The 26,594-nt window shown below is 43.3% G+C and overlaps 1 protein-coding gene across 1 annotated transcript in view; it reads left to right on the top strand.

Moving 5' to 3' along the window:
- C12H1orf21 (chromosome 12 C1orf21 homolog) overlaps positions 1-26,594 on the top strand; it is a 211,764-nt gene that overhangs the window by 16,413 nt on the left and 168,757 nt on the right. The gene's annotated exons all lie outside the window — the stretch shown is intronic.

Here is a 26,594-nt window from a genome sequence, read left to right as displayed (position 1 = left end):
GATGATTATCTCCACAATTCTCCTGTTCCTACCAATCCTTCCTTCTGATATTTTCACCAGAAAATGCTGCTGATATAAGGGATGGGGTGGGAAGTATGCAAATGAGCATTTGGGTTGCTAGGGAACCATTTACACAGAACTGGTGACTTCCACCAGTTATGTGGAAATCACTGAGGAGCTGCCTGGGGTCTCTGGCCATTCTCTTTACATGTGCGTGCACCTCCAGCTTTGAGCTGGCAGAATTTCCTGGGCACCCTCGGGCTTGCTGTTTCAAGGGAATGAAAATGACAATAAAGCTGGCATTGGGGCCGGGCTCAGAGGTAGAGCACCTGCTCAGCATGCACAAGGTCCTGGGTTCCATTCCCAGCACCAGCAAAACAAAAAATGATTTTCTAATCAAAAGGAGGTCAGTGTAAGAGAGAAATGATAAATTTCTCTTCTGATCTTTTGATCTGTGGTTCTTTGTGCGCCACTCCATGCCCAGGAGGAGAGATTTTATAATGACTCTGAAACCATCTTTGTATGTTCTTCCTGTTTTCATTATGTTTGAGTCTCTGCCAAGTTTGCTCTAGGTTCTAATGTTGAGGAAAATACTTTCTTCTAGTACAATCTCTTTTCTTTTAATTTTTTTTTTCCTTTTGTGGTGCTGAGGCTGGAACTCAGGGCTTCACACATGTGAGGTAAGCCCCTTCACCATTGAGATGCATGCCCACCCCCTCCTTATGTCATCTCTAATGAAAGTTTGATGATGCTGTTATCTCCAGATAAAATCTCTTACATGTGTTTTGATTTTTCACTTTTTAAAAATCCTCATGTCTCAGACTACTCAATTTAAAAAACGAACCAGATTTTCATTTAGAGAATCAGATAAACTCCCGTGAATGAGTGTATCCAGAACGGAAGTGCACTGAGGTCCATCTTGGCTACCTGGTCAGATCACGTTGGGGACCATTCTTTAGATCTTAAATGACAATCACAATTAGAGTGAGGGCAGGGGAGAAATGTCCTTCGAAAAGAAGGAAAGGAAACCTTGATATTTATGACCAAATAATGGTCATAAGATAGAATTTGCATTAGAAGATGTGGCAGGTTACTCGTTCAGTCCATGGAGGCTCAGAATCACGAGGGCATGCATCTGGATTAGTGCCCCTTGTCTCCACGCAGCCTGAAGATAACCTCCAAATGTACACTGTGAAGTGCATTCACAGTGTTTTATCCTGATTGCTCCTTTAAAGGGCTGTTCAGGAAGGACCTGAACCTTCTCTGTCTCTTCATGGGGCTTTGATAGGTCAGCCACACCTGTGAGGAGGAGTAAGAGGAAATCTGGGCAGCCAAGCTCCAAATTTGGATGTGTTCATCAGAGTAAATGCATTTCCCCCTCTTTTGATTGTTTCTCACCTCTCCTTCTCTATGGAGTTGAGTCTTTGATGTGGAATTGACTATAGCTATACCATTTTATATGTCTAAAATGAGGGGGAAAATTAAATAGGTATCGAAATGGCATTTCCCATAATTGAATGAATATACAATTGCGTTTAGTCTGGTGGCATTTAATGTGAAAAATTCTGAAAATCTCGCAGGTAAGATTTTCTTTTGCAGCTGCATGAACAGCCCCACCCCGCTTACCGGTCACATCCTGAACTCTGCCGTATCCACTTAGTGCAGTGTAGACACCTGTTAAACAAGCGAGTGCATGTTAGTCCAAAAACCCACAAGCACTGTTTCCTCCAGAAGCAAATAAAATACATCATCCTGGGTTATTTTGATGGTTTTAATAAATCTCTTAACTGATCACCTGTGAAACATCATGCCTTTGGTGGGAATGGGGGAAAAGTTGGACAGAAGCATTTAAGGAGATGTATTAGGTTGCAAGCAAATCATTCATGACTATCGGGATACCAAGTGAATATTGTGTTTGACATAGCAATTTATCTTTCTTTTATTAAATGTAAAGAACTACATATAAAAAGTCCCATCTATCTATCAAACTATCTTGGTTACAGGGAACAGTGTGAAGAGGAACCAGGGTTTACTTTTTGCACTGCTTAGACAGACGGATTTTACTGTAGTTGGACTAATGGATATCTGGGGAAGAAAGCCATAATCTTCCACCAAGGTGTGTGTGTGTGGTGGTGGGGGGGGGAGCGCGGGGGAGTCTGAAACCGTCTGCTAGGAGCAGGGAGTCTGGTTCTTATTTGCACTTTCTATTAACATGGCCTCTAACGTTGTTATCTCAGATGATAAACACAAGATAGAGCAGTTGGGGAATTAATAATTCAGTAGGACTGAGATTAGGCAGCTAAGAATAAGAAGAAAATAACCTAAATAGAAATTGCAGCGATTTGGTATCACCTTGTTGAGTAGGTAGATGACTCAGTACACTTAGCAAAACATTCAAATTGCTGTATTAAAACTGGAAAATGTGTAAGCATTATATTATTTCATCACAGTGGGGGACAGTTTATTTTTGTTGACGGTGGTTGATTCTCAAATCAAACATAAAGCCTGAACTGAAATATTACTTTTCATTAAGTAGACAGACAACTAAATGAATTGGTGCTACAGTGGGCACCCTGGGAAGATTTGTGCCTGGAGCAGACCCTACCCCCAAAGACTCCTTCACCCCATCAGTGGGACCCATCTGAGTGGAGAGCCGGCTCTGCTCTACTGGACATCTTATTGCTTTGATTTTATTTTTCATTCATCATTCATTTTGTTGAATCCATATCAACAAAGGATTATCATTTGGATCATTGGCTAGGGCCTGCAGCTTTGCTAAATTGAGCTATCAGTTGAAATGTTCATTATCAAGGAGGGATTTTTTTTTTTTTAAATCTGAGTGAGGTGTTGGTGAGGAGTGAGAAATTCCCGATTAGCACTTGGAAATGGGAATAGTGCATGAGCTGCTGCTAGCTAGATTGAATGTCAAGGCATGTCCTCCCCAGGCTCTACCATCCTTTGGGAATAGTCGTCTGACATTTGAAAAAAGCATTTGTAAGGCTGGTCAGGTTTCACCACCCCTTCTCTTGCATCCCAATCTGATGAAGTCTCATGCATAACAAGAGTGGCCAGTTAGGATCCTTTCATTGAATTTTGACAATGGTCCCTCAGAAAAGTTTAGAACAAAGGCTGTGCCTCTGTCACATAGCTGTTCTTGCAGTGACCTCTAACAGGTGGGTTTGGATGTCAACATTCTTTCTACCACGAGTTATTGTAGCAGAGAAGGTGAAATATGGGCAGTTTCCAACTCTTTTATCTTCTATTCATCACTTTTCTTTTTCTTTCTTACTCAGTGTTCAAAGAAAAGTTTCTTCCTTCGTGTTGTGATGACCTTGGCTAGCAGGGGGCTAAAGTGGGGTGGGGTCTTGCTCTAGTTTCTTCTTAGCTCAGATGAGGTACAGCTGAGGAACCCAGAAATAGGTTGTTTATTCTTGGTAGAAGGTTCTTCAAATGTGGATTGGCTTCTGATCTTGACCTTTTGTAGGAAGAAATCACCTCACAGTATTGAGGGAGTAAATGAATTAAGGTAGTGATGGAAATTTGGGGAGTGTATAATGTGGGCTGGAGGTGGGGAGGATGTCTGCAGAAAGTGACCCACAGGCACATTTTCAGCACCAGTACTGTCTTAGGTGGCTTACTAGAATAAAGGGATTTGTCATAGAAAATCTTGGTGAATTAAAACAGATAGAATGTGATCTTTACAGAGTAAAGATCTTTTTAATTTTTTTTTTTTTTTTTGGTACTGGGGATTTAATCCAGGGATGATTTACCACTGAGCCACAGCTTCAGACCTTTTGAGACAGGGTCTCACTAAGTTGTATAGGGCCTCGCTAAGTTGCCGAGGCTGACTTTGAACTCGTGATCTTCCTCTTGGTCATGAATTAGTGACTCTTTGCAGGGTATCAGTTAACTGGCAGAGGAGAACCTTGATCTGCATGCTCCGCCCCACCTTTGAAGCTCATCTCCCACCTCCCATACCCTGGTTCATTTCTGAACAAAGACTGCTGAATTGAATTCAGTGTTATGACGCCAGGGGCTCTGGATAGTCACTGTCACTTCCCATCTCAGTGACTTACTGTCCTAAGCTCTTCCTCTGGTTGGCCTTGCTCTTATTTATGTTCCCTCCCTAGCAGCATTACCGAGGAGCTACCAGCAGAAGAGAAACAAAACTTTGATATAAATTGGTGTAATAGCAAGGACAGAAATACAGCAGAATAGGGATAAAGTATGAAAAATTGGCAAACATGAGAAATAAAAGTGATGTATTAACCTGTTCTATGGAGAAGAAGCTATAGGGACAGTAGGAAATTTATTTTTCAATATGAATGGAAATAAAGCATCTGATCAGATATTTTAAAATAGTATCTAGTAAATATATTGCAATGTTCTTTTTTACTTATTGTTCTAGTCAATAAAAGGGGAAAAACATGTTATCAGTAAAAGATCTGTGGACTAGTTTGTCTGTTTAGGAAATACAGCTCTGGAGGTAATGTCCTGATAGTTACCTAGGTAAAGATGTTTGGAGTAGTAAAAAATAGGGTATGCTGAAATACAGGATGTTTTTCAGGGAGATTCTTGGATTTTATGCTTTCGTCCTAAGTTTTGGAAATGTTGAATGAGTTTGACCAAATTTGTAATAGCACAAGAAATATAGTTTCAACCTTGGTTTGGTTTGTGATGTTGAAACAAACCTGGTCCGTTTGTTACCAGGCAGACATATTTGTGTAAACTGAAATAAGTCACAGTAAACTTTATTTGGACAAAGGTTGTGATTCATGATGGTATTGAACATGAACTTGTAGTCAGTTTTCAGATTTTCTTCTAATACAACCTTTATCTGATGCATTGATAATATGCCAACAATATTTGTTCCCTAAATTTCTGCATCCACCAGAGTCACTTCCCTTAGGCAAAACCCTACATTGAAATGAAATATTTCCAATTTAGACAAAAATGCCTCATTGATTGTTTTGTTTCGCTTTGGTAAGAGGGATTGAATCCAGGGTTGCTTTACCCCGTTGAGCTACATCCCCAGCCCTTTTTATTTGTTATTTTGAGTCAGGGTCTTGCCGAGTTGTTTAGGGCCTCGCCAAGTTGCTGAGTCTGGCTTAGCCCTTGGAATTCTCCTGCCTCAGCCCTCTGAGTCACTGGGATTATAGATATGTGCCATGACTCCAGCTGGTTCTTTGTGTTTTACTGCTGATACATCTGTATTTAAAAACGAATATAGGGAACAGAAGGAAAAGTTTGTGATCAAATGCAAGACCCTTGAGGTTCTTGAGGTTCCATCTGGTTACCAGGTTTGGTCTTTAAACAGCCTTGGAAAAACCTGCTGGCTTGTCTGAGCTCTTCTGCTGGTAGGCTAGGGGATGTCGCTCCCTTATTAAGGATTGTGAAACATGTCGATTTATTTATTCTTTGCGTGGAGTGTGGCTCCAGAGCACTTTTCAGGTCATTTTCAAATCATGATGTTCAGGGCCATCTTTTCCTAAAGTGAACATAATTAAAGAGTTGGTTCTGTGCATGTCTTCAGAGACCATCAGCTTCTGCTCTATCACAAGCCAGAATTTATCCTTCATCCGCCAAGTTTGCCTTAGAGGGTTCTGGACTGGATGTGAGATACGAACTTATTTGATGTTTTCCTGCTGTGCTAATGATATAGCTGGGATACCTAAAATTATGCAAGAGGATTATATATTTAGAAATTATTTAATAAGGCTGTTCATCATCTAATAAAAGTTCAAAGAGAAACTGGGAGAAACATACTTTATATCTACTTCTCTCTTGCTTTATTGTAGAAGTACAGATGACTTTAGGTGGCTACTTAAGATGATGGTGGATTCTCTCCTCCTCCTTCTCTTCTCCTTCTCCTTCCTATCTTTTCTTTTATTTTTTGGTGCTAGAGAATGAACCTAGGGCCTCACACTTGCTAAGCAGGTGCTCTACCACTTAATCCCATCCCCGGCCTCCAATGTGATGGATTCTGTGGAGAATATTGTCATTGGGTGGTTTTTCCATTTCCTTTGTTTTTAGTTCTTTAAATTCCTTAACCTCCACTTTAGAAGAAATCTCTGTGAGATCCAATAAGGACTGTCTTAGAAAACATGAAGCCACATTTAATTCCCTTTTAACAGAACATGGTATTGCCACCCCTGTTAAGGCCAGGGTAAGTCACTTCCCAGTGATTGTCAAAGGCCAGGTTAGGTCACCTCCCAGTGATTGTCAAAGGCCAGGTTAGGTCACCTCCCAGTGCTGTTCACAGGCCAGGAATGGGTCTTCTTGTATAAGGAATGTGAGCTTGAAGGTGACTCAGGATAGCACAGGTACCTCTCCATGCTTGGGAAGACCTGCAGTGGGGAAGCAGTGTCTAGGTTTTTATTTACTTGCTTGTTTCTTAAAGAAAAGACAAAGAAGTTAAAACAAAAAGGGCGTATAGATCCAACAGATGAAATGGAAAGAAGTTTCTTTCCGTATTTTTTATTGATGCATTATAGTTGTATATAATGGTGGCATTTGTTGTTAACATCTTTTTACTTGCACACAATATAACAATAGGATTTGGCCAATACTATTCCCAGTACTTCCTCTTTCCCTCCCCTGGTCCCTTTACTCTACTCCACTGAGAAGCTTTTGATTCATGAGATCCTTTCCCCCTCCTTTCTATTTCTTTTATCTTGTCTAGTGTCCATATATGAGAGTTTGGCTTATTTTGCTTAACATAATGTTCTCAAGTTCCATCCATTTTCCTGCAAATGACATAATTTCATTCTTTTTTATGGCTGAATAAAACTCCATTGTGTATATATAACACATTTTCTTTATCCATTCATCCGTTGATGGACACCTAGGCTTGGATCCAGAAGTACAGTCTATAAGTCTCTTATGGTATTAGAGGTAGTCTGTGGCTGGGCTTGGTGGCACACCCCTGTAACCCCAGCTACTCATGAAGGGTAAGGTAGGAGGACCCCAAGATCTCCAGTTCTAGTTCAGCATGGGCAACTTAGCAAGACCTAGTAAAAAAGTCTATAAATCTCAGCCCTGAGTTTCCCTGTAGTCATAAGAAAGGAAAAAACACTATCAGTTACAAGTTTTAGTTATAAGATAAAAATATACCATTGCTTTGGACAGCTGTGGCTGTTTCTGCTACTCACAGAGTGAAATTTCTCCTTATCAAGGGACACTGCATATTGACACCTTAACTTTGCTGGGAAAACCCAGGTGTCTTCTTGACCTTTTCTAGAAATAATTCTGTTGACGAGTTCAGCAGGGAGCATTGTAAGACACCACATTTTACACATCTGGAAGAATTAACTCTCAGGATATAGTCAACTTAAGTCCCAAGAGCAAGTGGAAGAAACCGAATCTCTGCTGCTCTTCTTGCTCTCTGCTCCGTGGACCTGTGTGCTGGGGCGATCCTGCAGTGACCCCACCAGCCATGCCTGAATTTCTTCAAGCAGAGGAGTGTCTGGGGCTCCATGCATGCTGGGTCTCCTGTGTGTGGACGTGCAGAGTAAAATGTATGTGTGAGAAATCCTTAAAATGCTAACCTTTGTCTTCCTACTGCAGAGATTAAATCTCATCTCACATCCCCATAAAAATCATACAGTGTATTTGTAGTCAGTTCTAGAAATTATTTGCATGAAATCTCACAGTATTAAGAATGACTGAAGTAAGAGAATGAAGAGTTGCTTTGGATTAGCATGGAGGTCCTGAATTAATAGGTTAATGATGCGAGAGTTGTGGGGTTTTTTAAGGTTCATTAATGTGTCTGAAATCTGTAGACTATTTCTTTCTTGTTTTGCCCAGCTACAGAGCTTGTCAGTAAATCTCTGAAATAGCTGTAGTCACATTTGACCATATCAGGGGAGGATGTTTTATACTGAAAAATACTCAGAAACCTGAGGCATTGGGTCTGAGGATGTGAGTGGCTGTCTCTCCACAGGGATTCTGGGAGAGGGACGTAGGAGATGTGACAGGGCATGTCAGCCTTTGAAGAGGCTTCTCGACCCTGGAGAGTGTGGACTGTGTGTGTGTGTGTGTGTGTGTGTGTGTGAGAGAGAGAGAGAGAGAGAGAGAGAGAGAGAGAGAGACTGCAGCATCTTCAGGCCTGTTTTTCTATTTATACTTTGCCAGATATGTCAAAAGAAAAGGGAGGAAGGAGTCTCAAAGCCAGAGAGGCGGAGCAGGAACAAGTCACTCTGTCTCACATTCGCCTATTTCCCCTCTGGGTGCACGTTGAAGTTGCTTCCTTCTGCCACCCAGGCGAATCCTGGGTACTACTGTGTACCTTCTTGTGTGGTTTATAATAATAACATAATGCTCATGGACACACAGTGGTCTTCAGAAATAGAACATGTGACTTGAGAACTGTAGCATCTCTTCCCACCTCCTGGGCCTAACACTGGACCAGAAGTTAGAAGTTGCTCAATAAATGCTCATTGGATTAATATGAGTAGACCCTGGGAAAACTATCTTTGGGCTGCTTCTGGAAGAGAGGGCCAACATTAGTTAGCAGAATCTCTGTTGAGCATTGGCCTTACTGTGGGAATTATTGTGTGTGTAAAATATCAAAGCTTGACTCGGTAAACTTGATCTAAGTTGGGGAGCCCTTCTAGGGGAAAAATGATATTAGAAAGGCAAAGTCATAAAGCCAGCCCAATCTTAGGATTTGGCTATACAAGTCCCAATTCCATGGTCAAAAAATTACATATATATATATATATATATATATATATATATATATATATATATATATATATATATATATATATGGCTTTATTGAACAACCGAAGTTGACTGCTTCTTGTTGGTATTATTACTTTTCTAAAATCTTAGAGGGAAAGCGAAGCACCATTATTTCATTTATCATCTCCTGAGATAATTTGTTTTGTTAGGTCAGAGGTGTATTTGAAGATCAATACTTACTGAACAGTGTGATGTGAGGGGATCTCTCCCCACTTCCCTAAAGCCTAAAACTGGATCAGGAGTTAGTATTTGGCTATATATGTGATTTTTTGGCTCTTGTCTTCTTGGAACATTTTTAAAATGGTAGGACATCCGTTCCCATGGCTTTCCTGACTCTCACCCAGACACTCAGGATTCTGGGCTCTGGAGCACAACCGCGGAGTGCAGTGTGGGGGGTACTGGGTTAGAGGTGGGCCTGGGTAGTCAGAGGAGCTTTATGTGTTTAAAGAACACTAACCCAGAAGACAGGAGGCAAGGGTCCCCATTGTTGGCTTTGCTATTCATTAGACGTGTGACCCTGAAAAAATCTCTTAACCTCTTTGGAGTTATTTTCCTTAGGACTCATGACCAGATAATGGTGTGGACTTTAGAACACAGCGGGATCAGCTGGGAGGCTCGTTGAAAAGACAGGTCCTGGGCTTTTCCAGCAAATATTCTCTTGCAGTAGGCCTGGGGTGGAGCCTAGGGATGTGCTGATTTGCACCATCCCGTGGAGGTGGTCTGTGGAGCACATGGTCCCAAACACACAATGTGGGTCTTGTGCTTCCCAAACTGTGAGAGGTGACCCATTCATGAGTCATGACATCAACTTGGTAGATTTTGAAAGGCCATTTAAAAAATGAAGGAAAAGAAAGCATATCCGGGGCATCATAGAATGAATATCAGTACAGTCAGAAAGCGCCTGTCTGTAGTTTTAGGCATGTATGAAAGCAGCAACCCAATTCTCAGCCCTGTGCCTTGAAAAGACGGTAATGCCTCCTCATGGGCCATTGACTTGAATGTGCCAGTAGAAGAACTGAAATTCATCTCTCTCCTGAAGAACTGATTATTTCAAGAAGGTGAAATTGCCTGTTACAGGGGTTTTCATTCTCTCAGGGTCTCCTGAACTGTCATACGACATTTGTTGATTCCACCATCGCTGGGGCAATTTTTCTCAGTATGATAACACAGAGTGACAAGGTCATTCCTAAGTCTTCTCCTCAGGACATACAGTACAACCTCCTTATCTGTGGTTTTAGTTACCTGTGAACAACTGTGATCCAAAAATATTAAATGGAACATTCCAGAAATACACAATTCATAGGTTTTCTGTTGCATGCATTCTGATTGGTGTGATGAAATCTTGCACCATCCCACTTCATTCCGCCTGGGGATGTGAATCATTCCTTGGTCCAGTGTATCCATGCTGTATACTCTGCCCACCTGTTAATCATTTAGTAGCTGTCTTGTACTAGACAACAGTCATGGTGTGGCTGTGCTTGTGTTCAGGTTTATTTTATTCAATGAGAGCCCCAAGTGCAAGAGTAGTGATTCTGGCAATTTTGGGTATGCCAAAGAGAAGCTATAATGCTTCCTTTAAGTGAAAAGGTGAAAATACAATGAGACATTTTGGTGGAGAAGAGACTTTTATTTGTCACATAATAAATATTATAGTATAAGTTATTGCAGTGTATCATTGTAATGGTTCTATGGTTATTAGTTATTGTTTATATATTAAACTTTGTCATAGGTATGTATGTGGGGGGGGGGGAGAATACATAAGATTATCTACTGTTATGGTTTAGAAATTGTTTGTCCCCAAAGGTTTATGTTCTGGGAGTTTGGTCCCCAGTGTGGCAGTGTTGAGCTGGTAGAACTTTTCAGAGGTGGGGCCTTGTGGAATGTGATTAGATTATGTGGTCACTCACACTGGGAATGTATTAATGATGGCCTTGCATGTGGCTTAGTTCTCATGAGTGGACTGTTAGGAAGAGATGCAACCTTTTGTTCTTGGCCCCTTCTGCACTCAGCTTGTTCCTGTCTGCTTCCTGGCCATGTTGTGATGCAGCCTGGTGGATCCTTGCCAGGTCACTAGTCCCATGCTCTTGAACCTCTGGAACTGTGAGCTAGACAGTCCTCTTCTTTATAAAGAAAGTAGCTTCAGGTATTTTGTTCTAGCAACACAAAATGAGAGATGTCCAATCTGGTTTGAGGTATCCATTGGAGGTCTTGGAATGTACCTACCACAAATAAGGTGGAACTGCTGTAATAGGGGGCCCTTCTTCCTTCTACTTGTTAAAAACAATTCAAATAACATAAATAGCAGTTCCAGACCAAAAAGATTGCTGAGGTAAAATTTTCACACGACCAAAATCATCCTCCTAAAGAGATGGTTTATTGAAAGGAGGTCTGGATGGTTACTCTTGGCAAACTGTACATCTGCCTGTCTCTTTGCTGGTATTTGTTCAATAGTGTTGTTTGGATGAAGGCTCTCTAAACACTTCAATTCTAAGATGTCAGGTAAGACTTATACTTATTTAATCATTTGTTCCTTGAAGGAATCATGTATTTTAATATTTCATTTCCATTCAGTAGAGGACATTAACCTAAGAGAATGACAGTGGGAAAAGAATCAAGTTTTGTGAAAAAATAATCAAAATGTTAGGGTAGGAGGCAGCTAGCAGAAATCATTCATTTTATTCATTACATGTATGCATATGTGTCTAGTTGAGAAATGTTTTCAGTGTAGCTGTGGTGATTGTGTGCTAATTCCAAAGACCTTGCCACTGCGTAAAAACAAACTAAAACCACGAATGTCCATCACCAGGCACTTTTGGACTTCCCCTTCAGGGTCAAGTTATGGTCCTCACGAGAAAGCCAGTTTCATGACTTCACGGTTACATCTCATTTCTGTGAAAAACAGCACTCCTCACCATGAGTACCTGCCTTGTTTGGCAAGACTGGCTCTGAATGCCTGTTGCTTGCTTCCCAGAGTCAAGTACATCTTCAAAGAGTGGCAGTTTGCTGCCCCTGAGTGATGGGAAGGGGTCACAGGCTGTTAAGGCAGCTTAGCAGAGTTTCAGACATATGCAACTAACGTGTCATGTGTTTCTGGGAGACTGTGAAATACTAAAGAGGACCACTTGGAAAGGCCAGTGTACATCAATGTAAAATTTCAGAAGCACTCACTTTAAAACAAAAATTGTTCACATTTATGTCTATAATTTTGATTGACTTTGATTGGCAGTTGCTAATGAAGGGCTAGAAAATGAGAGATTGGAATGAAGCCAGTTTAACTAGTGACAAGGACCATTCAGGTCCTTAATCATAGTTAAACTATGATTTCTTCGAGGAATGAATGATTGAATGAGAGTGTGTGTGAGTGTGTGTAGGGGGGCATGGCAGAGAGAGAAAGAAGAGAATTCTGGTTCATTGATGTTCTGTCATCAGTGATTTCTGCTCTCTCCTCCTGTTTTAGGCTTAGCAATACCTGGGTAGTAAGAGGGAGGGGGTGACAGACTAGGGCAAGGCAGGGCATGCTGCAAACTAGTTGGATTACTGTCAAAACCCTTTTTGGTGAAAAGAAAAGCTGCATATAAAGAATATGGCCTTTGCTAGCATAAGGGAAAAAACAGTCAAAATTTAGAGCTGCTTCCATAGCGACAATGCTATTTTTTAAGTACAGTGAGATCCTCAGTACACCCTTCCCCCCAACATATCCGGGTGTCAAGACAGCTCTCAGAATGGTTATAGAAGGCTTTTCATTTAAAATCTTTCCCCCTCTCAGGACAGCGTGTTTGTTTCACATTACTAACAAGGAAAAAAAAAATCGTTGCAAATTATAGACCTCAAAAATTAGTATTTTAGGATTGCTATCTGGTTTAAAACAGTTGGAGTGGGGATTTAAAATTTGGGGGTTTTAACAGTTATCACAAAAGGAATTCTCGGCATTTCTGCGTAATCAAATCTAATTTGAGTCTTTGATCTCAAGATGTAGAATTAACAAATAAAAGGAAAACTTGGGTTATCCGTCTTTCACCTGAATCAGGCAGGGTCAAACACGGAAATGCTAGGTTACCCTTTAGCCTGTGTCCCTAGTCACCAAGATCACCACCTCCCATCTCAGAAAGGTAACCGCAAATGCTTTCTTATGCAGTGTCTGATGGTGAAACCACCAGGTGAACGAGGAGGAGAAGACGGTGAATGCTGTTGGACAGGAGGCCCCACAGGTGGCCAGGCACCATGCTCCGTGATGGTGTTGGCCTCTCTCCCCTTCCTCCGTGTCTGTCAGGAGTTGGGGAAGGTGATGTTAGGTCAGTGGTGGCCTTACCTCTGGCTGGGCTTCCCAGTCTCTCTCCCCATGCAGCCTATTCTGAGCCAAACGTGGGTGACTGGTTTGGATTGTTTGCCCTTCTGCAGAGAACCCCAGCCCTTCAGGAAACTTGCTCATTGACCTGGTCTCCTTTGTGGCTGGGTGTCCACTAAGACTTTGGTCCACCAGTGTGATGATTCAAAGGACAGAGCTTCCAATAAAATTATCATCACTTTTCCTGCTGCCCTCTGGGACCTGCTGGGCTCAGCTGTCCAAGTTGACTTAGCTTTTGCTTGTTTAGGCTTGGGAGTGGGCTCTCCAGCTACTCCCAACCCCACAAACTGTGATCAAGAAATGATTGCCGGGCATGGTGGTGCATGTCTGTAATCCTAGTGACTCGGGAGGCCAAGGCAGGAGGATCACAAGTTCAAAGGCAGCCTCAACAGTTTAGCAATTGTTGAGGCTGGGGATATAGCTCAGTAGCAGAGCACCATGAGTTCAATCCTTGGTCCCCCGGCTACACATACTCACACACACAAAGATTGATTTACAGAGTAGCTTTCCTTTGTAGATTGTTGATTTTGCACATAGACCTTTCTCTTTTGAAATCAAGATCTGTACCCCTGAATCTGTACAAAGCCCAGCAGGACCATTTGCAGTGGTGTGGTCTTGGTTTATTTATTTAATCTTTCTGAGCCGAGTTTCCTCCTGTGTAAAATTAGGATAACAATGTCTTGCTCACTGGCTTTTGGTGAAGTTGAAATAAGAAAACATGTTCAACACAGAACCTGGGGCATAATGAATTCTCATTAGATGGTGACAGTGAAGTGTTCCTGTTCTTTAGTATTTTTTAACCTGTTTTGTGTTGCTGTAACAAAAAACCAAGGGCTGGGTAACTTACAAAGAAAAGAGGTTTATTTGGCTTATGATTCTGATGTCGAGAAAGTCCAAACATAGTCTCACAGGAGCTGGAACTTGGGAGAACTAGTGCTTCCTAGAAAAGCACTGATTCTTCTTTAAGGCTTTGAAACACTTCTCAGAGTCACCATATTCCAGCACCACCAGTTTGGGGACTGAGCTTCTAGCATGTGAACCTTGAGTGGACAAACCATATCCAAAACCACAGCATTGAGTAACTCTCTTTTTTGGGTTGGTTTCTGCAGGGAATAAAAACCAGTCACCCGTTTACTAAGCAGGAATACTAAGTACTTCCCAGAATCATAAGAAGTTGAAGCAATAAAAGATCTTAGTTTTTCATTCCGCAGATATTTATGGGATACCTGCTACATACCAAGTGCTTGAGATGTCACCGGGTAAGCCACCCAGACAATCCCCAGCCTCAGAGCCGACGGGAAGCGACTGACACAGGAAGTCAGTCAATTTTGCCATCTGTTGGAAAGTGTTAAGTATTGCCTAACACTTAAAGAAAGGAAAGGAAAAATAGGGCTTAAAGGACATGTGATTTTACACTAATCTAATCGTGAGGGAAACATTTATACAAAGATTTGAAGGAGTTAGCCTTGTAGTTGGGGAAGAGCATCCTAGGCGGGGATGGGCTGGGGGCGGGGAGCCAGGACAGGGGAGGTCATGGGCATGGAGGCCAGTGTGGGGGAGGGCTGAGGGCACAGGGGCCAGAGAACGTAGGGCCCGGGGGCCATCGGAGGGCTGCGATTTTTCCTCTGAGAAGATGAGGAGTTGCTAGCGGAGGGATGAATGACCTGACCGTTTCCATAGCACCCCTGGCTGCCCTGGGAGTGGGCAGTGGAGCTGGAGGGTGCACGTAGCAGAGGACATCGTCAGCCCCCTCCCAGGTAAGCACAGGCTCTGGAGCCAGGGCTCGAACCCCGAGTCGGCCTCTATTCCACTGTGGGTGTCAGACATCCAAAATCGAAGCATCTTGAGGGACATTTTCAAACTGCCCTGTTAATCTCTGAGAGCCAGGGTGTAGGCTGGGCCAGAAGGAAAATGACATGCTGATTTCATTTATTCTACTGATGATGCATTTTGGGGGGATGAAAGCAGGGGCATTTTTGTCGTCTCTCGGGGTCTTTGTCCACACAGCTTTGGGTTTATGGATGGCTACTTCGTGTAAGAGGTAGGATTTCCTTAGGTTGGTGATGACACGTCATTAGACTTCAATTCCCTAGGTCTGGTTAGCCACGACCAAAATGCCTGAATGGCGTTAAACAGTGAGGTGTATGAGAATACATCATTTTTACCTAAAGAAAGGTAGCATTGCTGAGGCATCTAATTTTAGCGATAGGAGGAAAAAATAGCTTAGTCTGGATTTGCCTTTTCATTTTTAGCAGCGGTCAACACTGGATCCTCTCAGACTCTCTCTCCTCTGCTTCCGGGAAATCCCCAAAATGTCTTATTTGGCATCAAAATATACTTTTATCCTCCCTGATGTTTAGCCTGAAGTTGTTAAAAATAGTTTAGTGTCTAAAATAACCCAACATTACTCTTCCCTTAGTTATGATTTTCTGAGTTTTTATTTAACTTATTTTTGTGGTCCTGGGGATTGATCCCAGGGCCTCATGCATGTTAGGCAAGTGCTCTGCTACTGACCTACTCCCTGGCTCTTTATTTATTGTTTGTTGGTTGTTTTGAGTCAGGATCTTGCTGAGTTGCCCAGGCTGGCCTGAGACTTGTGATCCTCTTGCCTCAGCCTCTCAAGTAGCTGTAATTACAGGCGTGTGCTACTGTGCCTGGCTCTGAAGTTTTAAGCCCATGATTAAAAATAGATAGATAAATAATAAAAGCAATAAATAAGGAGAGTTATAATAATTAAAGATTAATCAGTGCACAGATGTCAATCATTTGGGAGAGGAATGATTATCTAATTTGGGGTGTTCTTGGTCTTTTTTGCTTCCTGTGGTCACTTTGCTTATCTCGTGACCACAAACCTAACTCCTTTTCTGTGATTGAAGGGAAAGTGATGGCATTCTTATTTATCCATTGGTATCCATGAACTTTGTTAGCTGCTAAGTGAGGCGGACATTAGGGGCAAACTCCTACACTTAGAGGGGGAAAAACCCCTGCTGTCCCCTGAAGAGACTGGAAATGCACTTTGCAAGGTGTTCCTTCCTTTGGTTTCTGCTAAAACTCTTTGGATAAGCTAAGGTCACCAAGCCACTTTGACTTGTTATTTTAGGTCACCTACAGTAATCATGATAATGGTACAGGGCTGGGGGCTGCCACAAAATTGAGCCATCGCAAAGGTCCCCCTTCCCCCTGGTTCTTGCAATCATGCCAGAAACGTTTCAGTAACAGGCATGAGTTTACCAGGAGGAATAGGAATGGGGGAAAGGGGACACTCTGAAGGGAGAGGGTGGGTCCTCTCAGAGAGGAGAGGGTGGCATGTCCCTCCTGCTCTTCAGTTTTATCAGGGGTCCCAGGGAGTTTCTAGAGCCCCGCCCAAGTCCACCTTCTGACTTTTGACTGACAGCATGGGAATTGAGAGATGAGTATGGTGCTCAGAGTTGGAGTTTTTAAGAAGATGGAGTCCTGCTGTTTTTGCCTCAATTTCCTGCCCTTAATCAGTTCACTATCCTTTAAGTAGCCCCCATCAAGACTGGGAGGGTCCAGGTAGCCTGGCAGGCTGTGACATGATCTTAAAATAATAGTTTGTCTTAAGAGGATGTAATTATGGCCGGGGGAGGTTTTAACATACCAAGCCCTGATCTTCCAGGTACTTATCTCTCAGATAAGACTCTGTGTGGTTTTCAGTTGCCCTCATTATCTTTGCCCTGCTTATCCCTTCATGGCTGACCAGCTACCTAACGGTGATACTGAGCTGAGCCTACTCAGAAATATGTCTGCCATCTTTCCCTTTAGAACATGTGCTCCATGACCTTGATAATAAGCATCCACAGAAATGTGTCCGCCATTTTTCCTTTCTAAATGTTTGATCTGTGACTTTAAACTGAGCATGCTCCGGAAAGTGCCCACCCCCTGGGCTTTCCTATATAAATATGTATGGGTCTCATCGTCAAATCCCTATTTTTCCCATGTTTGGAGGGAGCATGGCTTTCAGAGCCCCTAGTGCTTTCCATACTCACTGTGAGTAATAAATGTTTCTCCATTCTTTTGTACCCTGGTTGTGCTTTTTGGCTTTGTTCTCACCAAGATGCAAACCCATTGTGTTCAGTTACAACCTCATACTTTTGCCATCCTTTAGGTGCATTTTCTGTGCTCCGCACCCCACCTGCTGTTACCCTTCTTGAATGTGTCCTTGAGCTGCTTGATCAAACCAAAAGTTGATTTTGAGAAAATGAAGTTCCTTCAAGCTTTAAAACAAAACAACAATACTTAACATCTGCTGGCATTTGGCAATTTCTATTGTTTCTGATAATTTTAAACATAAAATTTCTCCTTGCTTTCTTCCACTTTACAAGCAAATTAGGAAAGCAACTGCGTCACTTTTTAGTAAATATGTATTGGGGAGGGTAGAGGTTTCTTTATTTCCGGTTCTCCTTATCTACTTAGATGGAGTGGTAGTTTTCAGTATCAAATCATTGCTTACCGCTCCCATTGGTCAAAATTCAAGATAACGAGTTGGATGAGTAGGAAATATTGTTCACAGCGGGGCTGTCTGCAGTTTGGGGATAGTTTCAATTTCAGCTTTGGAATGGTAATTAAGTATAACAAGTGTCTCTGAACTTGAGCCAGAGAGTTACTGTGGTGCTTCATAAAATCAACTGCGCCTGGGAGCTCTGGTGTATCTGGGCATATGTGTGCATGGGTATGCACATTTGTATGCATAAAAGTGGGTAAATACCAACTGTATACCAAGAGAGGTATCAACCAAATACTTGGGAAGGAGATCAGAGGAGCATTCTTATACAAGAGGTCTCATGGAATGGCTTTGGATGATGGGTCAAGTTTGCTGGAGAAGGAGTATCAGGCAGAGAAAAGAGTGAGCAATCGTGCTGGGGCAGGCAAGAATGATGAAGGTCCCCCACGATCCTTTCCACTCCTTCTCTCTTCATTTGCCTTTTAAAACTCAGGTTAAACTTCACCAGGTGCATTCCTGAGGAAGAGTGTGGTTGGAATGGATAGTGGAATCAGACTTTTATTTGCCGTGCTCTTGAACAAGTTCCTTGAATAATAAGTGAAATTCATATAACGCTGTATGCCAGGCAGTTTTGTCGGTGCTTTGCTTTGGTTTAGCCTTTTAATCTCTACAACATCCCTACGAGTGAGGAACTGATTTATTCTGATTTTACACTGGGGGAACTGAAGGTCTGAAAGGACAAGTTTGTGCACACAGCTCTCAAGAAGCAGCACTGTAAGAGTTGAACATTGGCACTTGGACTCCAGAAACGATGCTCTTGACTACTGCATCAAGCCCTGCTATGCCTCACTGTGTTGATTTGTGAATCTGTGGTATGGTTTTCAGCATTGTGTTCAGCATGCAGTAGGTACCCCATAATTGCAACTCACTGCTATCATGAATCTTCCCTGTCCTTCCCGTTTGACTGAGAGGTTTTTCTTCTTTTGGATGATTCTCTGGTAGCATTGTTGCAATGGGCTGTAATTTATTTGTCTGCTTCATGCATTAGACTGTAAGCTCCTTGAGGGCAGAAGTTCTACATACAGAACTTGTCCCCTAATGGCCCAGACAATGCTTGTTGAAAATATCTGGACTGCCTCGATGGTCCTGCTGCAGGAAAATCAGCACTGTGGAGCAGCTCGTATCCAGAACTTGAAGTCATTCACGAAAATCCAGTTCCTACCGTCTATTAGCTTTGTGTCTTATTCAAATTGTTTGTCCTGCCTTAAGCCCCCTACTTCCTTATTTATTTGATGGGGAAGATAGAGTTATAGACGGTCAAGGAGCTAATGCACATCAGGGATACACCAGAATGTCTGTGTATGCTAAGCAGTGAACTGATGGATTTACAATTTTGGTGTGACTGCTGAAAGTTAGGTCCTCTTCTCCTGGTTGGAGGTACAGGGATAAAGATTGTCCCCTCATTCAGGGACTTTGCAGTCTCACAGAAGAGTCTAACTATCATCAATTGCATTCATCATACTTGTGTGCGGTAATATACAACAGTAGACACAGTTTGGATAAACTGTTGTGGGGGGGAAGGGGGCAGCGGAGGAGCTGTCTAAGTTGGGTTTCAGAAAATGAATAGAAATTCACAAGGCAGAGCAGGAATGAGGCCCTCAAATGCCAGAATTGTGGACTTCATTGAATAGGCAATGGGGAACCATTGAAATTTTTTGAGTAGGAGGGTGACATCAACAGAACTGTCCTTTAGGAAGATTAATCTGACAAAAATATGTAGGATGAGTTAGTAGGGAGAGAAGTGAGGAAATAAATATCACATAGACCTTTAGTGGAACCTCCTACGTGACTTAGAAATCCACCCTGCAGTGTGGCCCTTACAGATGGTCATCCAGCTGAGGATGGATGCACCCAGCAGGGGAGGTGTGCCACCCACTTAGGCAGCCCCCCCTTCCTCTCTCCCTTCTCTACCTCCTCCTCTCTCCTTCCCACCCATCCGTCCATGCGTCTGTCTATCAATCCATCATTTAAGAATGCCCTGTGTGGGGTTACTGGGGTAGGTGCTGGGAGCTTGAGGTTGAATACCATAGGCCTGGCCTTGAGGATTTCACAATCCCGGGGTCACATTTTACATATTATTGAATAATTGTTATTGTTGGAAAGTTCTTTTTTCTTTAGCCTGAGCCAAAAATCTGCTGTCCTTGAAGCTTCTCTCTTGCTGGTCCTACTTTTTCTGGTTTTCTCCATACACGGTGTTCACTCCTCTTTTATGTGACTGCTTTTATCGTATTCACAAACTATGTGACAGACCCTCCTGATCTTCTTTTTTAGAAAATCCCAGTTCTCTTAAATCAAATTCGTAAAATTTAAGGCATTCTGGAGCTGAATGAGACTTTGGAAGTCATTTAGAATTCATACCTCAGCCCTCATCTCTTTACAAGTAGGATGTGAGTCACAAATAAGTTGTGACTTGCCTAGGATCACAGAGCTAGTGAGGGAGAAAACCAGCACAATGTCCAGACTTGCAGTACTTCCAGGGCTTTCTCAAACTGGCTGTCCTGATAACTGTTCCCAAACGTTCTGCAAATATTTAATATCGCTCAAAAAGGTGGAACCAAAAGTTGAGTGTAGTGTCTCTAGTGACCTTGACCAGAAGCCAAGATGGGAGACAACAAAAGCCAACCTTGACAGGGCTTTGCGCAGCCTCACCTGGATTTTCTCACTCAGCCTCCCAGCAACCCGCAGAGGGTCCAGTAGTGTGCCAGTTTCAAGATGGAGACACGGAGCCTCATGGCAGTGAAGTGGTTTCCAGCCCATGGCCACAAGCTAAGAAGTGGACGGCTGGAACTCAGACTTGGGGCTCTTTGACTCCAAGGTCAGTCACTGAGCTCCTGCCACAGGACGCCCTTCTGTACACTTTCATCTCTGAGCATGTCATAATGGAGGTGCACTAGCTGAAGCCTAGTTTTTGGAGTCCTGTGTTGAATTTGTGGTCCGCAGTTGCCCAGCCCTTTAGATTGGGGCACTGAGGGGCACTTCTGGAAGTTTTTAAACCTGCGTAGAGGGCTTAACTTCTATTGAAGGTTGCACATTGGTTTTGCCCAATCTTGTTGATCAGGAGTGAAGTAAGACTCACGAATGAGGCCCGCTTGGGCGTGTCTTCTGGCTCTGACCCACGTGGTTGGGTGATGGGTGGCAGCGTTCTTAGATGTCAGTCAAGATCAGTGGTACTGACCTCAGTGTGGAAGTGAGATGAGGCAAGACAGTGTATGTGGGAAGACTCCAAACCAGTAAGTGAACACTAATCCCTGTGTTTTAACATGTGAATTGGAGCCAGCCTCGGGCTCCCTCAGACCGGCTCCTCTTGTTCTTGACTTTCTCAGGTTATTCTTGCTGCCGAGAATGTCCCTACCCTCGCCCCTCTCAGTCCTCAAAATACTACTCAGGCTTGATGAGGTGGTGTGTGCCTGCAATTCCGGCAACTCTGGAGGCTGAGGCAGGAGGATTGCAAGTTCAAGGCTAACCTGGGCAATTTTGTGAGAACTTGTCTCAAAAAAAAAAAAAAAAAAGGGAGTGGGGGAGGGGGTTATAGCTCAGTGATAGAGCACTGCTGGGTTCAATCCCTAGTAACCCTCCCTTTCCCAGGTCCACCCCCCCCCCCTTATACACACAAAGTTAACCTGCAAAAGCAAGGGTAGAGGGTGATTTTGTAAAGCCTCCCTTCTCCACCAGAACTGACTTTTCTTGCCAGTGCTTGTTCATGCAGACTGTGTTTACAGCCCGCAAAAGCCCTTCCCTGAGTGGGTCTTCATTGTGTTTTGCCCAGACCTCCCTCTCCCCCAGCTGGAGAGTTCTTGAAAACCCAACCTGTAGAGTGTTCATCTTGGTGCTCTTCCCTTCCCTGCCTGTGAAAGTCAAGGAGTACTTCAGCGGGACCTTTGATGGTGGCCTCCCAGATCTATGTGCCTGGAACTTCCCTAGGTTCCCTTTTGGCATCAGTCCCATCAAGGTAAAGATGTTGGTAAGGGTGGGGACCAAGGAGAAATGTGGCCCTGTGAAGCTCTTCCTCCAAATTATGACCCAAGCATGGACCAGCTGTGCCACTGTGATGTAGTGGTGAGTCCTAGAATGGTAAGAGCCTGGTGTCTTTCCATTCAAAACTTGCCAGGGTTACTGCAGGAGCCTCCCAGTGGGGAGTGGGGAGGGTCTTTTTCCACTGGAGGAGTCTTTTTGTCAGAGGCCTGTCCGTTCACATTATTCTTCTGCTTTAAGCTCTCCGGTACCACACCCTTTTACTTTTGGACCAGGAGTTCTCAAGAGACTCAGCCACCCCTCCTGGTTGGCCCTCTCTCAGCCCGTACTGGGACGCACTCATGGGGTTGTTCTTCTAGACATATTCTTCTCCCTATTTTAATTTGCTAACTCCTATTTTGATTCTTGGCTTCACGGTCATTTCCTTCTGTAATCTAAGTTACCTGGGAGGCTGAGGCAGGAGCATCACAAGTTTGAGGCCAGCCTGGGCAACTTAGTGACATCCTGTCTCAAACTAAAAAGTAAGAAGTGCTAGGGAGGTCGTTAAGGGGTAGAGTGCCCCTGGGCTCAAACCCCAGTACCAGGAAGGGTCATTTCTGCAGAGAAGTCCTGATGCCCCTCTCACAGTTCCTGGTGCCTCTCCTTCAGAGCACTGGTAAGTACTTGTTTAATTACTGTCCACTCACTACCTGAACCTTCCATTAGATTTCAAGTTCCCCCAGGGTAGGCAGGGACCTGGAGTGTCAGTCTCTAAGCAACGTGCTCCACACAATGCCCAGCAGGTGACAGCTGAATGAACATAAACGCGAAGTGTGATCTCACCCATTCCGGTTCATTTATTGAGAGCCCTTTGTGGGCACAGGCCGGGGCAGATGCCATCTTCCCGAGTTCCATGAGTCCACCGGGGAGTCCAGAGGCTGAGTTTCCCACGTAGGTGTTGCAAGGTGGTCCTGTTTGAGCTGAATCCAGCTCATATTCCGCCATGTTACTCTCCAGGTATCAGACTGTCGCCTGCACTGCCAAACTCTTGACACCCTGTGTGGACCAAACTTTTCCTGCCCACCAAGACCTCTATCAAAAGCAGGATGTAAAAGTTAACTTGACATGTGATTCTCAGTGAATCCTTGATAGAGCCTTGTGCTTATGAAAATTTGCTAAAGGCCCTCTTCTGCTTTGACAGAAACCTGGCTACAGGTTTGGTCTCCTGAATCCCCCACTTAACAACAAAAGCAAAAACACCTGGCACTTGTCTTTGTGTTTGCACAAGCTTCTCTTCCTCCGTGGATCCCTAAAGCTTTTTCAGAGAGGCTCCAAGGTCAGGATGTCCTCATCTGTCCTGGTTTTTTTTCCCCCCCTCCTAGATCTTTCTAGTTATTTTGCCTTTCACTTCTCACCAGCAGGCGTAGGGAACTGAACCCTGGGTTGGAAGCTGGAGACCAGGGTCTTCTTTGGCCAGGTGCTCTCGGGAAGGATATTTAACTTTCTTGGCCTTGGTCCCTCATCTATTAAATGATGTGGCTGACATGAATGATCTTGTTGGTTCTGCCTGCAGCTCCCAGTATTAGGAAGCTCTACTTCCTAATCTACTGACTTTCTAGATCCAAAATATAGACTGAGTAGTTCTGCCTTCAATTTTAAGGGTCTGCATCTTTCCATCTTCACCAGAACTTGAATAAGTTCTGGCTGTCTTTCTTCTTCCCAACCCCACCTTGTTTTCTCCTAGGATTTTTAGCTCATTGGGGGCGTGACCATCCTAACATTCTTCCAGATTTGAACCACATCTGGGTAATGACTTTTGTTTGCTTCAGTCCAGAGCTAGAATGCTCAATGACTTATAGAAGCCAGTGGCCCAAGTTTAAGTCCTGGCTCAGCTGTCTGGCCTTGGGCAAGATACTTCACCTCTCTGAGTCTCGTCTCAATGTCTTTAGAATGAGGATAATAGATCCCACTTCAGCTGTTGTCATTGAGACATTAGTACCTCACTGAGCCCAGTCATGTCTGTATGGTGGGCACTCTATCAAAGTTAGGCATTTTAAATATTTGTGTCTCTCCATTTTTCCACCACTGGGACTTTTCCCAGTAGACCTACACTGAATTCTGTAGCTGTCCCGTATGGAATGTCGCTGTTTAGCAGACTGTGTATGGATGAAGATTTGCAGGCCTACAGGTTTGCTGCATGGAGAAGAGCATTACTACCTTGAGCAGCCTTGAGGAGGAAGAAGAGAGGAGGCAGGGAAGGGCCAGAAGAAACGATTCTTTTTCTGAACGTTGCGAGACATGGTCTATCTGGCGATGTGCATTGGGATCAAAGCATTTACAGAAGGGAGGGAGGAAGTAACGTGGACAGGTTATACTTCGAATGAAATGTACGCACGTATTTAACAAAATGAGCATTGAGTTGAAGTTGATTATCTACTTAAGTGATATTTTGCAGACATTTAAGCAAGTGTTTGTTAATTTTGACAGTTCAGATTTCCTCTGATAGTCTGGAGCTAATTGTTCTTTTTCTTGAGTCACGGGTGTTTTGATAGGACTGTGAGAAGCCTGTGACCCACTAGAGAATCTGGGTCCAGAAAGGGGAAGAGGCTGGCTGAGCTAAACCCAAGCTGAGATTTGGTTGTTTTCCCTGGGGATCCAAATGGAGGGTGCCATGCCATTGCTACATGGTTGAGGCTTGTGATAAACAAAGGATCTGGCTAGGAAATCGGATTGACGGCAGGGGCTGTGGTCACATGACCGTGGCTGCCCTCCCTGTGTGCTCTTCCCCATCTGGACTCCTCCCTGTCCAGCACACACTGGATCTCAGTGTCCCAAGACTCCACACACACACACACTCATTCGGTCATCAGACATCTCTCAGGTGCCCCTGAGTGTCCAGCACTTGGATTCATGGGTGAATTCCACACCTGTTCTGTCCTTGAGAAGCTCCCAGTCTTTTTCTTTCCTATTTATGTCACCACCTGGTAACGCTGACCCTCAGGTCCTAATGTTGGAAGAGTAAAGAGAATCTGGGCTGCAGGGGGATGGCGCCTTTGCTCTCCTGAAGCTGACTGTGGTGTTCACATCCTTCTCCTCACCCCCACCTTGGCGGCTGGTCATAGGAAAGTTCTTTGTGCTTGCGAATGACATAATTTTTTCCTTAAAAAAATAAAAAAGAATCTTTGCAATTTTCCGATTCTAAAATTCGGTGATTGTATGATTCTGAATTAATTTAGGAAAGCAGGCAGACAGTTTTTGAATGTGTTTCCATGGACACTGTGGATGTTGTGTTGAGGTGTCTGCTTAGTCACATTTGGCGCCATCTGGCATAGAATTACTGGATTTTGGTCTGAGGGCAACTCAAGGTACTTAGAGGGATTTGCTGTGCTTCTGATTCTCAATTGAAGTGTTATAGTTGCTTAGCCTAACCACCAGACAGTATTTGATTTGCCAGGTAAAGCATAGTATATAATAACCACCACCACAACAACAGCAACATTATTTTTTTGCTTTCAATAATTAAAAAATAATTTTTGCATAAGTATATATCATGTGATTGACTTTGGGATATACTTACACTTGAAAAGTTATCCACTGTTGATCTGAAATTCAAATTTTACTGGAGATCTTTATTTATTTACTTATTGCAAAATTTGACAGCCCTGCATGGCATCTATTTGTAACTTGTGACCTTGCAAACACATCCGTGCAGGTCACTGCAAAAGGTGTTTATCTAATGGTAAGAAACTTTTCTTCCAACTCCAATGCATGTCCTCTACTCCAAGGCCCTCCTCAGACAGAAAGAGTTGTTGCTGCTGCAAACATAACCCATTATATTGTTCATGGGACTTTGGTTAATGCTTCTTTTACCTCAAGGTTGAGTATTTCTGCTGTTAAGGAAGTGATGAGCAGCCATTCTATCAAAATTCTCAGAATGTTCATAAGTACAGTTTATCTTAATTAGCAGCCAGTTACTAACATTTTGAAAAACAGTTCTTTTAAAAAAATCAAACCGTATTTGGTGAAATTTGAATTTATAATAATTTATGAGTGCTTTCTTGGCTTTCCTTTTCTTATCTGATAAAATCACTCTGGAATTTATATGGGTCAGGACCTGTTACCTGAAGTGCACGCCAACATCTATCCCCCAAATACCAGATTTTTCTACAGTTCAACTTTGGTTCTCATTAGCCTTGGAATATTTATAACTATACCCATTCATCATTTCTTCTTTTAAGATCTGGTGCCTCTGTGAGGAAGAAGGAAAAATACAGCCCCACGTCTTTGCAAAATTTATAGGCTTTTGGTGAGTTAAAGATATTTGCTGAAGTCCTGATGAGAGAACATGAGAGGTTTGCAAAATTCTTGAGATAATTAGGAATTCCTCTGCCTTAGCTTTTGCTGTTTTTAGTGAAGGGGAGTGAGGCATGGAATATGAATTTGATGTTTTTCATTGTTGTATTTGATTTCAATAGATAAGTTACACACACACACACACACACACACACACATTTTTAAATCCTCATTCAATCACACATTCTTTGATACTGAAACTCAGGACCACTGGTATCTAAGCTAGACCCAAGACCTACATGCTGGTTCTCTCAAGTTCCTGGGGGAGAAGAACCACATGTAGCATTCTTTTTGAGGCTGTCCCCAGACACAGGTAGATGGACTTTTTTCAAGGCCTGGAGTCACCAGGCGGGAAGTTCTGCCATGCCCCAAGGGGACAGAGTATGGCCATTTCCCTTGGCCTGTGGTGGCATAGCAGGCTTGGCGGCCCTTTCCCTGCTCATAGGGACAGAGTTTGGCATGTATGCATGGTGGTTATTAATGGCCTTCATGATCTAAATTCAGCCATGGAAAATCCCATCTCCTTCTGCTCAGGCTGCCCAGAGCTCTCTGCTGGCCTGGCGTAGAGAAGAGTCCATGTGCAGAAGGCTTTCTTTCCCAGGTCTTTCGTTTAAGAGGACGGAGGGAGGACTGAGTCAAATATATAAAGCATACATTGCCTGCACAGATGCTTCCAGT

Source organism: Marmota flaviventris, chromosome 12 (genome assembly GCF_047511675.1).
Source record: "Marmota flaviventris isolate mMarFla1 chromosome 12, mMarFla1.hap1, whole genome shotgun sequence".
In the NCBI taxonomy this organism is placed as follows: Eukaryota; Metazoa; Chordata; class Mammalia; order Rodentia; family Sciuridae; genus Marmota; species Marmota flaviventris.
The sequence above is the reverse complement of the archived record's forward strand: the minus strand, read 5'-3'. Positions and strand labels throughout refer to the sequence as shown.